The sequence below is a fragment of the Lithobates pipiens genome, unplaced genomic scaffold, assembly GCF_037356315.1.
Source record: "Lithobates pipiens isolate NorthernLeopardFrog02 unplaced genomic scaffold, aLitPip1_a1.2 Scaffold_1, whole genome shotgun sequence".
Classification (NCBI taxonomy): domain Eukaryota; kingdom Metazoa; phylum Chordata; class Amphibia; order Anura; family Ranidae; genus Lithobates; species Lithobates pipiens.
In genome coordinates this window covers 133,008,846-133,022,050 of record NW_027507685.1, presented here as the reverse complement: position 1 = coordinate 133,022,050, position 13,205 = coordinate 133,008,846, and the positions used below count along the sequence as shown (strand labels likewise).

General features: G+C 46.6%; 1 protein-coding gene across 2 annotated transcripts in view; it reads right to left on the bottom strand.

Moving 5' to 3' along the window:
• The window catches only part of COQ4 (coenzyme Q4), a 48,634-nt gene that overhangs the window by 34,896 nt on the left and 533 nt on the right, over nt 1–13,205 (bottom strand). The gene's annotated exons all lie outside the window — the stretch shown is intronic.

Genomic DNA, 13,205 nt, shown 5'->3' with positions numbered 1-13,205 from the left:
AGTCAATGGAGCCCGCGGCGAACGGTCGTTTTCGCGAACGTTTGTGTCCGTTCGCGTTTCGCGTTCGCGAAACGTCCCGTCGGAAGTTCGTCCATCACTATTGCTAATGCCTTTGTCCTCTATTGATAATGTTGGGATTGTTGTCTGAAGTAAAAAGTCAGTGGCTAGATTACCACGACCCTGGATGGCGGATTTATATAAGTTTTTATAATAATCCTGAAATACCCTCATGATCGCAGGGGGGCTAGAAACTAGGTCACCTTTTGGGGTCTTAATTACCTGAGCTACTGTTGGCGCACCATTAGTTTGGACCAAAAGGGAGAGGGCTCTACCCACCCTCTCTCCTTCGCCAAAGTAGTGCTGGCGCTGGAATATCCGCTTATTCTCTGCTTTTTTTAAAAGAGCCATTTTATAGACTTGTTGACTGGCCAACCATTCCTGCTGGCTTACAGTCGATGGAGCTACTATATATGCTTGCTCCGCCTGAGTTACTTTGTTTCTTATTACTAGGTCCTGTTCTTGGGCTTTCTTCTTAATTGTTGCGACTTGTTGTATTAGTGTACCCCTGATATAGGCTTTTAGAGAATCCCAAACTATACCAGGAGGGGCGGAGCCCCTATTTATTTGAAGAAATTCCCCTATCTTATCCTGAGAAGGACTTGAGCCACCCATTAGTACCAACCAGCCAGGATTTATCCTCCACTCCCTTAGACCTGTTCTAGCGCCCAAAAGCACTGTCATCGACAGGGGGGAATGGTCTGAGATCCCTCTTGCCCCATATTCTATATCCTGTACTACCTCTGCAGCTTCTGTATTCCCCAGCACCATGTCAATTCTTGATAATGTACAATAGGTACTGGAGAAGCAGGAGTACTGCCTTGCTTGGGGATGACGTATTCGCCATAGGTCATTTAGTCCTATTTCGGAGACAAACCCCTGCAAACGCCCTATTCTAGCCCCCGCTGGTGCAGGGAATCTGTCCATATGGCAGTCCATTGTTTCATTGAAATCGCCTGCTACTATCCATGGGACACCCGGCTTATCTAGGCAAAATGACAGTAATTTAAACATTACCTCCAACTTGAAGGGAGGGGGTATATAAATATTGGCTAAGATATAATGCTGCCCGCACAACTGGCCATATAGGAAAACAAATCTCCCCTCTTTGTCAATAGAAGACTCCTTACACAGGAATTGCGTGCCCCTCTTAACAAAAACACTCGCCCCTCTAGAGTATGATGTATAAAAGGAGTGGTAGTATGCCGAAAACTTCCGATTGTTTAACAGTGGGGCTGTGCTAGGGGTTAGGTGCGTCTCTTGGAGAAAAAGCAAACCAGGGCCCCCCCTCGCTGTTTCCAACATGACTGCTGCCCTCTTTTTTGGTTCACCCAGCCCCCTCATATTCCATGAAATAATATGTACACTACCCATGAGTGTTGAAAATTTCTATCTCAGGCGGGGGGAGGAGGGGGCCCGCTCTCCCACAACGGGCCCCCCCCCCCGCCCCACCCCCCCACCCGATACCGTTGCACCAGCAATGCGTGCCCGAAGTACCCCCCACAGCCCCACTACCCACCCACTCCCCCCCCACCCATCCTCCCTCCCTACCCCCACCCCCTACCCGCCCAACAGGGCCACCCCTAGGGGTTGCTATTGTGGCCCGATTTTCCATGCTCACAAAAACCCTGGACGCCCCACCCCGCTCCCCCCACTCACCCGATTTACCTGGAAACACCTGACCTCCCCAGGTTTCCACCCCTCAGCCTCACTCATCCCCGCCACTTAAGATAATTGCTAAATAGCTTAGGCCCAAGCTAAGCTACCATTGCGTCCAACTTTACAGGGAAAAGATAACAAAAAAAAAAAAAAAAAAACCCTTCACTCTACATAGTGCCTTATCAATAAATTAACATATTATAAACTGTGCTTTATCAGTGCGCCTATTTCATATTTTCACTGTCACCCCCTCCCAATTACTATTCAAATCATGTGCTACGCTCAAAAAGAGGATGACTAAAAGCTTCCGCTCCCTTCAGTGCTAGCCCCTATAACGCTTACCTACTAAACCTCTATAGTGATATTTATGCTATGTTGTACTTTTCATACCAACTCCCTACTACCCTTTCCTTACTGATAAGTAAATTCATAGTGACATTCCTCACCCTAAAAGCTAACTACTATATTAAACATTCCATATTTGTGCTTAATAAAATTATTTCTCGTGAGAATATTGTACAGTCCTCGTCCAAAGCAAGAGGCATAAAAAAAAAAAAAAAAAAAAGGAAAAAAGTACCAGTTACTTACCGGTAACTGTCTTTCTGGGAAATCTTCCAGGACGGCACACCTGAGAGATGAGAGGCTCCTCCCTACAGGAAACACAATCAATCGACAGCTGTTTTAAGTCCCCACCCTTCCCCTTGATCCTCAGTTTGTAGAGAAGTAACTCCTGAACCAGGTTCACAAGGGAAATCATTCCTCATAGGTACTCACCTTCTAGTGTTCTAGAATTTTCCCTCCTCCAACGGGCGGGAAGTAGGCCTGCCGTCCTGGAAGATTTCCCAGAAAGACAGTTACCGGTAAGTAACTGGTACTTTTCTCAAGTCATCTTCCAGGACGGCACACCTGAGAGGATAAACAAGTACCTCAGGCCTACCTTAGGGTGGGGCCACTGCAAAACCCTCTTGGCGAACCTTGGCTCTGCAGTGAGCTTTACCTCCACTCCATACGCTCATATGCTTGATGAAGGCATGTTAGCTGGATCATGCGGCTGATCTGCAGGTCTGCTCCACAGATGTTCCTGCCTTTTCCGCTTCAGATGCAGTATCTAGGTGAAATGGGCTCTTAAAAATGGAATCAGAAAACATGTTAAACTTGTAGGTTAGCAATGTTACCTATCTCACACATCTAACAACCATGGCCTATTATGCCTGTAGGTGCTACTTAGAACCACTAAAAAGATAAATAAGAGACCTGTGTAAGACAAGGACACTACATTAATCAATAAGAGGGCCTGTCTTAACACTATCCTGTTGAGGGAAATAAAACTGCTTCCTTTTTATCTTTATGTCAGCAAAAGACTAAAGGGAAGCCTACTTAAGGGAAATAGATTAACAGAAGCTTGAACCCTGGGTTTAAGGCATGCCCAATCTATGTCCTTACTTACGCCTGAGAGCCTTCTTCAGGAGATTAAAGTCCCTAGCAGGAGTAGACTACCCATATTGCTATGTCTAGTTTTGCTAAAAGGGCAAAATGAAGGCCATGCACCAAGCCGAAACCTATTCGATCGGGTATACATCTTTATACTTCATCCTCAGGCCCTAATACTCCTCTGAACAGAACTCTCCAAGTTCTTACTAAACAGGGCGATTCATTATCCCCTTCCTCCAGTGTCCCATAACCCTACAGGGCTTCAACCCTAGGAAATGGTTCTGGCATCCCTGAATGCAAGTGGTCAAGGTTTTCTGACATGTGGCAGCGGCAGCCCGAACTCCTGGCCCCTCCATGGAAAAGAAGGCTGAAATACAAAAAGGTGATACATGCATTATTAATATCACAAATAAAATGATCATAGATTGTGGGCACGGCACAATAGATTTAGACAGAAAGGACACAAGCATAGACAACAATGTTGTGTGCCTGAGTGTGACTAGCTAAACCAATATATCAAATATGGGAAGAGACCCAAATCTGAACCTCAACGTAGACAAACAGTCCTCATAGTCTGGTTTTCTGATGTGCTGCCAAGACGTAAAAACATTAAGACTCAAGCAAACCCTAAATGCTGCGTATTTCTTTAGTGCAGCTAGCTAGGTCATAACTGATATATAAATACGGAAAGGACAGGAACCCCCTTTACTGTTGTGCTTTACCTATGTACAGCAAAACAAGGCTATAAAGACAGAAAGACCCAAACTTCTATGTTGTGTATTTCTGACAAACCACCACAGTTATAAGATTAATATGAACACCAACTCCCGTGTTGTGCATTTCTGCTATGCCACAGGGAAAAATATGGAACACAAGACAATCCTTTCTGTCATGCACTTCTGTAGTGTAGTTCAGATAGAACCAACACTGAGAAAGGACACGAGCAACCTGCAGCATTGTGTTTTTCTGAAACAGAAAGCACCAGCCAGCTTCAATCTTGAGTATTTCTGCTGTGCAACAACATAAAAGCAGACACTGAGGAAAAAGACAGACAGCCTTTACAGCTGCAATCTTTCTGGTCTGCTGCAAAATAAAACAATAACGCCATGATGAGTATTCCTGCTGTGTAGCAAAACCTCAATCAGAAGGGACAGATAAGTTTAGGGTTCCCACACCCGTGCGACCCAACCTGCGACTTGGGACTGCAAGACGCATGAGAAGTCATATACTATGGCTTCCAATGGGTACCATTTGTGTCTGTGCGACACCAGCAGTCCCTGATTCCTGGATCCACAGACCTCAAGATTACACAGGTCGCAGGGAGAAAAAAAAAACAAATAGCAATTTTCAGGTCGAACCAGTAAGGGGTCCCCAATGCTGTGACTCCCTGGAGGATTGCAGCCAACAAACCCCTGCTGTGTATCCCTAAGATGCAGAAAGGTAGATCCATGAGAAACACTGCTTAGCCTGATATACAAACGATAAGGCAGTAAATATAGGACATACAGGACACAAACATTCAATCTTTGTGTATGTCTGATGTGTAGTAATATACCAATACTGAGCAGAGAGGCCACCATCCTCAATGTGTCTCTCAGCTGAGCAGCAAAAACAAAATCAGAAAAAGACAAGCAACCTTCACTGCTGTGTCCTGATATGCAGCCAATAAGGCAGAATATGCAAGACATAAAAGGACAGACAACCTTCAATCTTGTATATGTCTGATGTGCAACAATATAACAATTCTGAATAGAGATAGCACATGCATATTGAAGCGATTTGGCCTTGCGACTCAACATGTCAAATCGCATGGCTAAAATCAGCACAACACCACTTTGTGGTGCTACATGGATTACCAAAGGCAGTATATGTACTACACCTGGCAGGGGTTCAATTTGTATTTCTACTAAGTAGCCCAACAAATTCGAACCATCAATTTTCACTGCTGCCTTTCTGATAAGGCAGTAATACAGGACACAAAACCTCACAGACCTTAATGCTGTACAAATCTGATGTGCAACAATAAAACACTATGAATAGAGATAGCACATCCATATTGAAATGATTTGTCATGCGACTCAACATGTCAAATCGCATGTTTAAACTCGGCAGCCATTGCTGTTAATAGCACTGTCTGAATCAGCACAGCGCCCTGCAAATCAGGACCATCAGACTTCACTGCTGCCTTTCTGATAAGTAACCAACAAGGCAGTAAAACAGGACACAAAGCCCCACAGACAGACCTCAATCTTGTGTATGTCTGATGTGCAGCAATATAACCATTATGAGCAGAGATGTCACCAGACACAATGATGTGCATTTCTGCTGTGCAACACAAAACCAGAAAGTACAGACCACCTTCACTGTTGTATTTTTCTGATCTGTAGCCAAACAAAGCAGTACCTTTAGTATATAAAGGACAGCAAACAAGCTTCAGTGCAGTGCATTTCTGATGTACAGCAATATAGCCCTTATAAGCAGAGATGTCACAAATCTCAATGTGTATTTCTGCTGTGCCACAAAAACATCCCAGCAAGCACAAACCTTCACTACTGAGGTCTACTGGTGTGCAGCCAATGAGGAGTCATGGTCTATCCCTTTATGAAATAACCAACAGGCAATTTATTTCATAGGCATAGCCTGGGCTGTAGATACTAAACCTCACCACCAGAGAAGGAACAGATCCTAAAATGGTTGGACACCCTACTATTAGTAGTAGTTGTTGTCCTACCTTACCTCCATAGACTGAGCAAACGCTAGCCAGCACATATCCAGGTGGTGCTGATTAGCAACTAAAGTCTCAATGAGCCCAGCCCTAGAGACCAATTTAAGACCTCTCTAGAAGAGGTGGTTACCAGTTTAGCCTGGGAGGTAAATAGCTATTTGCAGGCTTCAAACAATTAATTATGTAGCTCTTGCATAGGTTTGCACAGAAAATCCTCAATTAAAAGGATGTAGGGAGCGATCTATGGTGAATCGCCTTTAGATCTGCCACTGCGTGGATTGTAGCCCAAACCAATAAAAAAAAAAAAGTTTCTTCTTACCTCCTACACTATAATATAAACACAGTGTAAAGGTGGAGTGGGAGGTTGGAGCTTATGAAAGTTAACTATAGCAGGCAACCCCCAAAAGGAGGATCTGTGACAAGGGAACCCCTACTGTGCCACACAGTAGCTTGGTCTCTGCCCATCCTTGAATGTTAGGTCAGCTTTTAAACATTGTGAAGCAACTTCAGATTCCTAGCAGCTGGGCTAATAGGGCCGGTAACCTAGTGCACCTGCTGACCAGGGGAGCTTCTGAATCCACCAACCACTGCCCAATTAATAACCTGTTCAGTGGTATACCTGGCCTGTAAGTAACTTTGTATCTACCAGGTCCCCTCTGTACGCTATATTCATCCCTACTAAATGTACCACAACTGGGCATGTAGGGAGAGGCTGGCAACCTACTGCTGCGATAACCACAGTGTCTCTGCTGTAAGAGGGAGCTGTGGCTGGTGGTTTTAGCAGTGGCGTCTGCGCTATTTGTATCCCGACCCCAGGTTCTGCACTGCACCAGTCAGTATATACACGGGGAAGGGGGAGCAATGGCCTACCTACCTCTTTCTCATCTGAAGTGGTTTAGGCACACTCGTTCCTCTGCACCACCTGTCCACCATACAGCTTCTCTGATGTAAGAGGGAGCTGCGGCTGGTGTTTTTAGCAGAAGCTTAAGGGCTATTTGAATCCAGACCCCAGGTGAGATCTCAAATGCCCAGGAACCCTCTGGCTGGAATTGGGGATTTTGCAGCTAAATTCCCACGGCAAAAGGAAAGTAAAGTACTCACCGTTGTCGTCTTCCTCTTTTTGCCACAGCCAGCGGGCTTGCTTTTCCATCCTTATGGTCCACACGCAAGGAGGATAGCCGCCAAAGTGCTCCCCCCCCCCAACTGCTGTCCCCATAGGGAAGTCAGTCTATATACATGGGGGGGGGGGGGGGGCAATGCCTTCCATTCCTCATTCCCATCTTCATATCTGAGGTGGTTAAGGCAGACATCCACCGTAGTAAACTGGTGCCTCCTCGCTCTAGAGAAAGGAGGATGTGGGCGCCTGCTCCTACTGACTCTCAGCCTTCCCTCCTGGGTAAGAACGCCGCTGCCATTTTCCCGAAGTTTGAAAATGACGCGGGTGCTTGTTGCCACGCCCTCTCCGGCAGCCCACGCGAGCTACCGGGGACCCAGGAGTCGGGGACAAGCCCCCTGGAAAGAACCGATGGCCAGCACCCCCGTCTGAACAGCCACCTGTACAGGTAAGGAGGGGGGAGACAGGATAATGGCCCCTGAAGTTCTGGGTACACCACTGTACCCAGGGTCCTTCAGCTCTCAGGGGGGCTCTTCCAATTTCTGCTGCCCGCCCTGAGGAAAAGATAGGGGAACCCCCCAGGAAGGACAAGAATATCCTACCAGACCCAGAGGCTTCCCAGGCTTGTGGTCCGGCTCCCAGGGGGAGACCACCAGCCCCAGGCTTCGGGTCATTTGGAAAAAAACAAACAGTTTCGCTGTGTAGGGAGAAACACAATCAAAAACTGAGGATCAAGGGGAAGGGTGGGGACTTAAAACAGCTGTCGATTGATTGTGTTTCCTGTAGGGAGGAGCCTCTCATCTCTCAGGTGTGCCGTCCTGGAAGATGACTTGAGAAAAAGGGGGGAAAGTCCTGGTTGTACTAAAGGAGCTAGAGATCCTTTTCATGCTCCTCCAGCCATTTTACCCCTTCGTCTGGGGTGCCAAAAAAAAAAGTTGAACCCAGAGCGGTTATACGTAACCGGGCAGGGTACAGCAGGGCATAGCTTATCTTGTGTTTTTGAAGAATACGCTTGATGGAAATGAACTCTGCTCTCTGCTTCTGTAGGTCTGGTGAAAAGTCTGGGTAGAACGAAACCCTAGTCCCTTTGTAGAAGATGTCTCTCAGTTCCCTGGTCCTACGCATCAAGATACTACGGTCATTATAGTTCACAAGTCTCAATATCAATGGCCTAGTGCGGCCCTCTGGTGGTCGAGGCTTTATGGGGACTCTGTGGGCCCATTCTATGGCAAAATGTGGAGTAAAAAGGGTTTCGCCCAGGAGTTCCCTAAACCAATTTTCCAGAAAGTTTATAGGGTTAGTGCCCTCACTCCCCTCTGGGAGACCAATCAGGCGAACATTGTTCCTGCGATTCCTATTTTCCATTACGTCTAGTTGCAGTGCCTGTATATCTATTTGTTTCTGTAGCCCTTTTATTTTTTTTTGTAATGGAAAGAGCTCGTCCTCAACCGTGCTTAATCTTCCTTCTAGGACCGTAGTTCTTTCCATTGTATTGCTCAGTAATTGACCCATAGAATGTAGTTCAGTTTTAATACTACTTAGCTGGTTATCGAGGCCACCTATAGAAACTTTGCATTCATTAACTGCTTGCAGTATGTCGCGTAGTGTAGGTTCCCCGTTCTCTATCAGAGGGAATTCCGCTAGGGCTATTGTGTTGTGTGCTGTCTTGCTTGCTGCTACAGCTAAGTCATTCACCTTGCTTGCACTAGGTGAGCGTCCTGAGTTTGATGTTGGTTGGCTGATACTTCTCCTTTCCGGAGCACCCCCCTGTATCTTTGTTTGTCCTGCTGGCTGGTGAGGCCCCCTTCTGGTAGGGGAGGTTGCATGGGCAAAGCGTTCAAGTTTTGCAGCTGTTGCGGCAGATGTCTGGTTTGCTTTTTCTTTGGCGGCCCGAGTTTTTTGGTTCCCCTCGCTAAGCAGGCCATCCTCGTTAACCCGTTTACTAAGCATGGTGTTACAGCTGGGGATAATAGTATTGCTAGAAAAGCACCCCAAGCAAAAAACGAAAAACAAGGAGGGGGGGGGGGGGAATAACCAATGGGAGGGGAGGGGGGCTAATTTGCTGCCAATAAAGGGCTAGGGACCCAATGGGAGCACTATTTCCAAACGGTTAACTTTTATTTATATAGTCCGTCTAAGCGATATAGAACCATGCAGTACAATGCAACTTAAATAATATAATGACCTCAAACCCAAAGTGCGCTCCCCTGGTCATACCAAAAAAAAATAAAAAAATGTTTTCACCAACACTGACACTGTCTAAAGAGGGGAAGAAAGGAACGCTATATTAGCAGTTAAAAGCAGACTTGAACGTGGGCATTATCCAATTCACACTCACTGCTCGCATTTAACTTCTTCCCAATAGAGTGTCAGCTTTACCCAATTAGGTTGGCTCAGTGCATCATACTATGAACACAGCAATACAGTCATATAGAAAGGAGAGGGGGGGAGAGGGTTTCCACCAGCTGTATCATGGCAGGGCTGCCAAGCCATACGATGTCCTCCGGCTGACCCAAGAGCCTGACAGCCTCTACCTCCCCAGCGATTAGTATAACAGTTTAATAATTCATATAGCTGGAGCTGGAACTGTTCATTGGACATTCAGATGCATTCAGATGCACATTCCCGTCTCCTGCACCCTCCTCTTTACTTCCCTCTCCCCCACAGCTCTCTCCCGCATTACCGTATGCCTGAGCAGTTGCCTTAGGCTTCACCGGCTTCACCGAGGCTCCTCAAGCGCACTCCACTTGCTGCATTCTTCTGTTTTGCAGGCTGCCCGCTCTGCCGGATTGCTGCAGCAGCTCGCAATATACTGGGACCACTATGCAGGGACCGACGGGTTCCCACGAGTTCCTTTAGTTCCCTCCTCGTACCTCGCCGCTGACCGGCCGAATCCCGGGCTCGCGATAGTACGAGTGCCCGCGAGAACTCCCTCTGCTAGCTCCAACGTCACAGGCGCTGTATCAAGCGGGTTGGTGGTTTCCTCGAGCTCAGGGATGGGGAGGCCACCATGTTAAACACGGCGCACCGCTACCATTACCAGGCCGATTTCATCCCATCAGGGGAGAGAGGGGAGACGAGACCAGCGCGCCCAGCACTCACTCACTCACTCCCACATCCGACCACGCCCCCCTCAATACAGGGCACTTACACCCCCTTCCCGTCCAAGCAATTTTTCAGCTTTCAGCACTGTCACACTTTAAATGACAAATTGCGCGGTCATGCTACACTGTAACCATGTGAAATTGTTATTTTCTTTACACAAATAGAGCTTTTTTTGGTGGTATTTAATCACTCTTGGGTTTTTTATTTTTTCCTAAATTTTTCTTAGTTTCTGTCAGTAAATTTTGTAAATAAGTAATTTTTCTCCTTCACTGATGGGTGCTGATGAGGCGGGACTGATAGGCTGCACTAATGAGGTGGCACAAACATGCCACATTTATAGGCACCGATCATGTTCTAGCAACATGGCGCGTGAGAGCTGTCGTGCTGAGAGGCCGTCATATGGCGCCCACCCAGAATGAGAGCCGCACCACCGTCATTTGATGGCAGGCGGCAAATGGTTAAAGCGCCCCCATCCTCCCAGGCTTGCGCACAAAGGCAAATAAATGCGCCAGTCCAGCACGCATATGTAAACGTCAGACACACCATACATGTGAGGTATCATGGTGAACATCATACCAAAAGCAATAATTGTAGCCACAGAACTCTAAACTGGTAACCTGTAAAAACATTTAAAGCATCGCCTATAGAGTTTTTTAGATACCGTAGTTTGGTGCCATTTTATAGGCGTATGCAATTTTACAGCATGACATGTTGGGTATCTATTTACTCTGTGCAACATATTTGTATTATATTGGGAGAGATTTACTAAAACATATGCACTCACAGTCTGGCGCAGCTGTACATAGTAGCCAATCAGCTTCTAACTTCAGCTTGTTTAAGCGTTGGCAGCTGAATTTATTCTATGCAGAGCTGCACCAGATTTTGCACAATCTAGTTTTAGTAAATCTCCCCCATTGTGTTTGTGTGCACCTAAATTCATTAAAGTGGATTTTTTTTTTATAAAATTTGCGTTTAAAAACTGCTGCGAAAATACAGTGTGAAATAAAAAAATGCAACACTCACCATTTTATTCTCTAGGGTCTCTGCTTAAAATAAATAAATAATGATTTTTATATGTAGGAGGGAAGTGTCAGAACAGGCCTGGGAAGCAGGTGGTTAAAAAAAATGTTGCCATTTATTTAAAACTTTTTTCACTGTCACTTTAATATTTTTTTGATGAATTATTTTGCCATTTTATGAATAACATCCGTGTGATAGCAATAAGCATTACAGGTCCTCTTTATGAGGAGATCTTGGGGTCTATTAGAAACCAGATGCCTTCTGTGGCCTCCAAAGCATCTGAGCAAACCAAGACCGGTCGATCAGAAGCTTGTACAAACCAGGAGCTTCTACAAGCATCTGATCAAATCCTCCTGGTTTCTTTCGTCACAGAGAGGGACGAATGTCAGTTCCATTCTCTCTTTCTCTTTGTTCACTGCTGCAGATGTCGCTGGTCGGAGCGATCCTGGGCTCCTCGATGGGACAGCCACCTGTAGAAGGGATTGAGTGGTTCTATAGCCACTTTAATCACTTCTACAATAAAGGGAACCGCTGGCTGAAAATGGTAATATTGGGCTGATGCCTGCAGGTGTCAGTATAGCCACTGAAATCCGAGGAGGTCATATGATGTTTTATGGGTGGCAAGTGGTTAATCACTTACTTAGTATTCAGCTTCTTTCAGCCCTCATTTCCATTGACATTGTGCGACTTCATCTGAAAGCACTTGATCTTAAAGCCACTTGTCAGGCTGACTTTGAGTGCGACTTGGAAGACATCTGTGCGGCTTCATCCCAGATGTCTATGCAAGTCACACCCCCGAAATCATGAAAACTAGTGCAGGAACTACTTTTTCAAACCGATGCGGCACTGTAAAGTCGGCATCGCACTGATTTGAAGAACAGAGCTACTGCCGGTGTTGTGCCATATAGTGTCCGGCCATCATATAGCGTCCGCCCCGTACTGCGCATGTGCAGTACGGAGCAGACGAAGCTTCGGAAAATCTCTGAAGTTGAATGGCGCCTGCGCCGTAAGTGGAGGTGGTAGCCCCACCATCCAAGCGGACATAGGGTTGTGAATATTAGAGGGCCGCTCGCCACGCTTCGGGCTCGGCTCTTTTATATTCCTACTCTATGTCCACTTGGATAGTGGGGATAGAACCTGGACTCACGTCGCAGCCGCCGTTCCTCCTCGGCAATTTTTGGAATCTGTGTTGCTGTGTACTGCGCATGCGCAGTACACAGCGGACACTATCGGATGGGGGACACTATATGACAAGACAACGGCAATTGGGTGCGACTTGTCATGCGAGTTGACCTGTTCTCCAATGTGACCGAGGGCCTAATCCTTGACTCTGTTCCAGTTTAAGCTGCTGTCAGTCTCCTATGTCAGCTTGGCTCCTTTCTCTTGCTGCATCCTATGGAGTGACCTTTGTATGCAGAGACTAGAGTTGTGTCTCCTTACGCTGTGTGCATCAACAGAAACAAACAGCCCAGTAGCCTAGGATGGCAAGGCACTCCCCCTGCTCCTCCTTCCAACTAACAGACTGTCCGCTGTTAACTCTTTCCTGTGAAATATGAACGTTTAGCTGCAATAGTTGGGAGTCACTCACTCAGAACAAATCTGCAGAGGAGGCCTTCTGGCTTTACTAATCAGCAGAATGGAATCAGAGGCAGCCAGGCAGAGTGTATCTAAAGCACAAACCTGTCCCAGCGACAAGGTTTTTTTTCTCTGACCTTGCAGGAATTTGGTCTGACTTCCTGTTGTGTCTCCTGGACAGGAAGTGAAGGAAATCCCTCTAGGGGGAGACACAGACAGAAACAAAAACCTTGCCATGGGTTCTAGCCATTCCCTACCTGATCCAACACCAAGAAAAAAAAGTGTTGCTTGCAACAAATGAAATGAGGAGCGGAGGGGGGGGGGGGGGGTGTGTGTGTGTGTGTGTGTGTGTGTGTGTGGGGGGGGTTTGTCCACTGCTCTTGGGCATGGAATAGAGCGGTGGGGGTGGCACCAACTCTACCTGCCTCTTACTGGCAGCCAATGATTTTCAACCAGGGTGGGCTAAAGACCACCTATGTGTCCAGTTTTAGCTGATCGTTTGGCCATTAATAGCCCCTC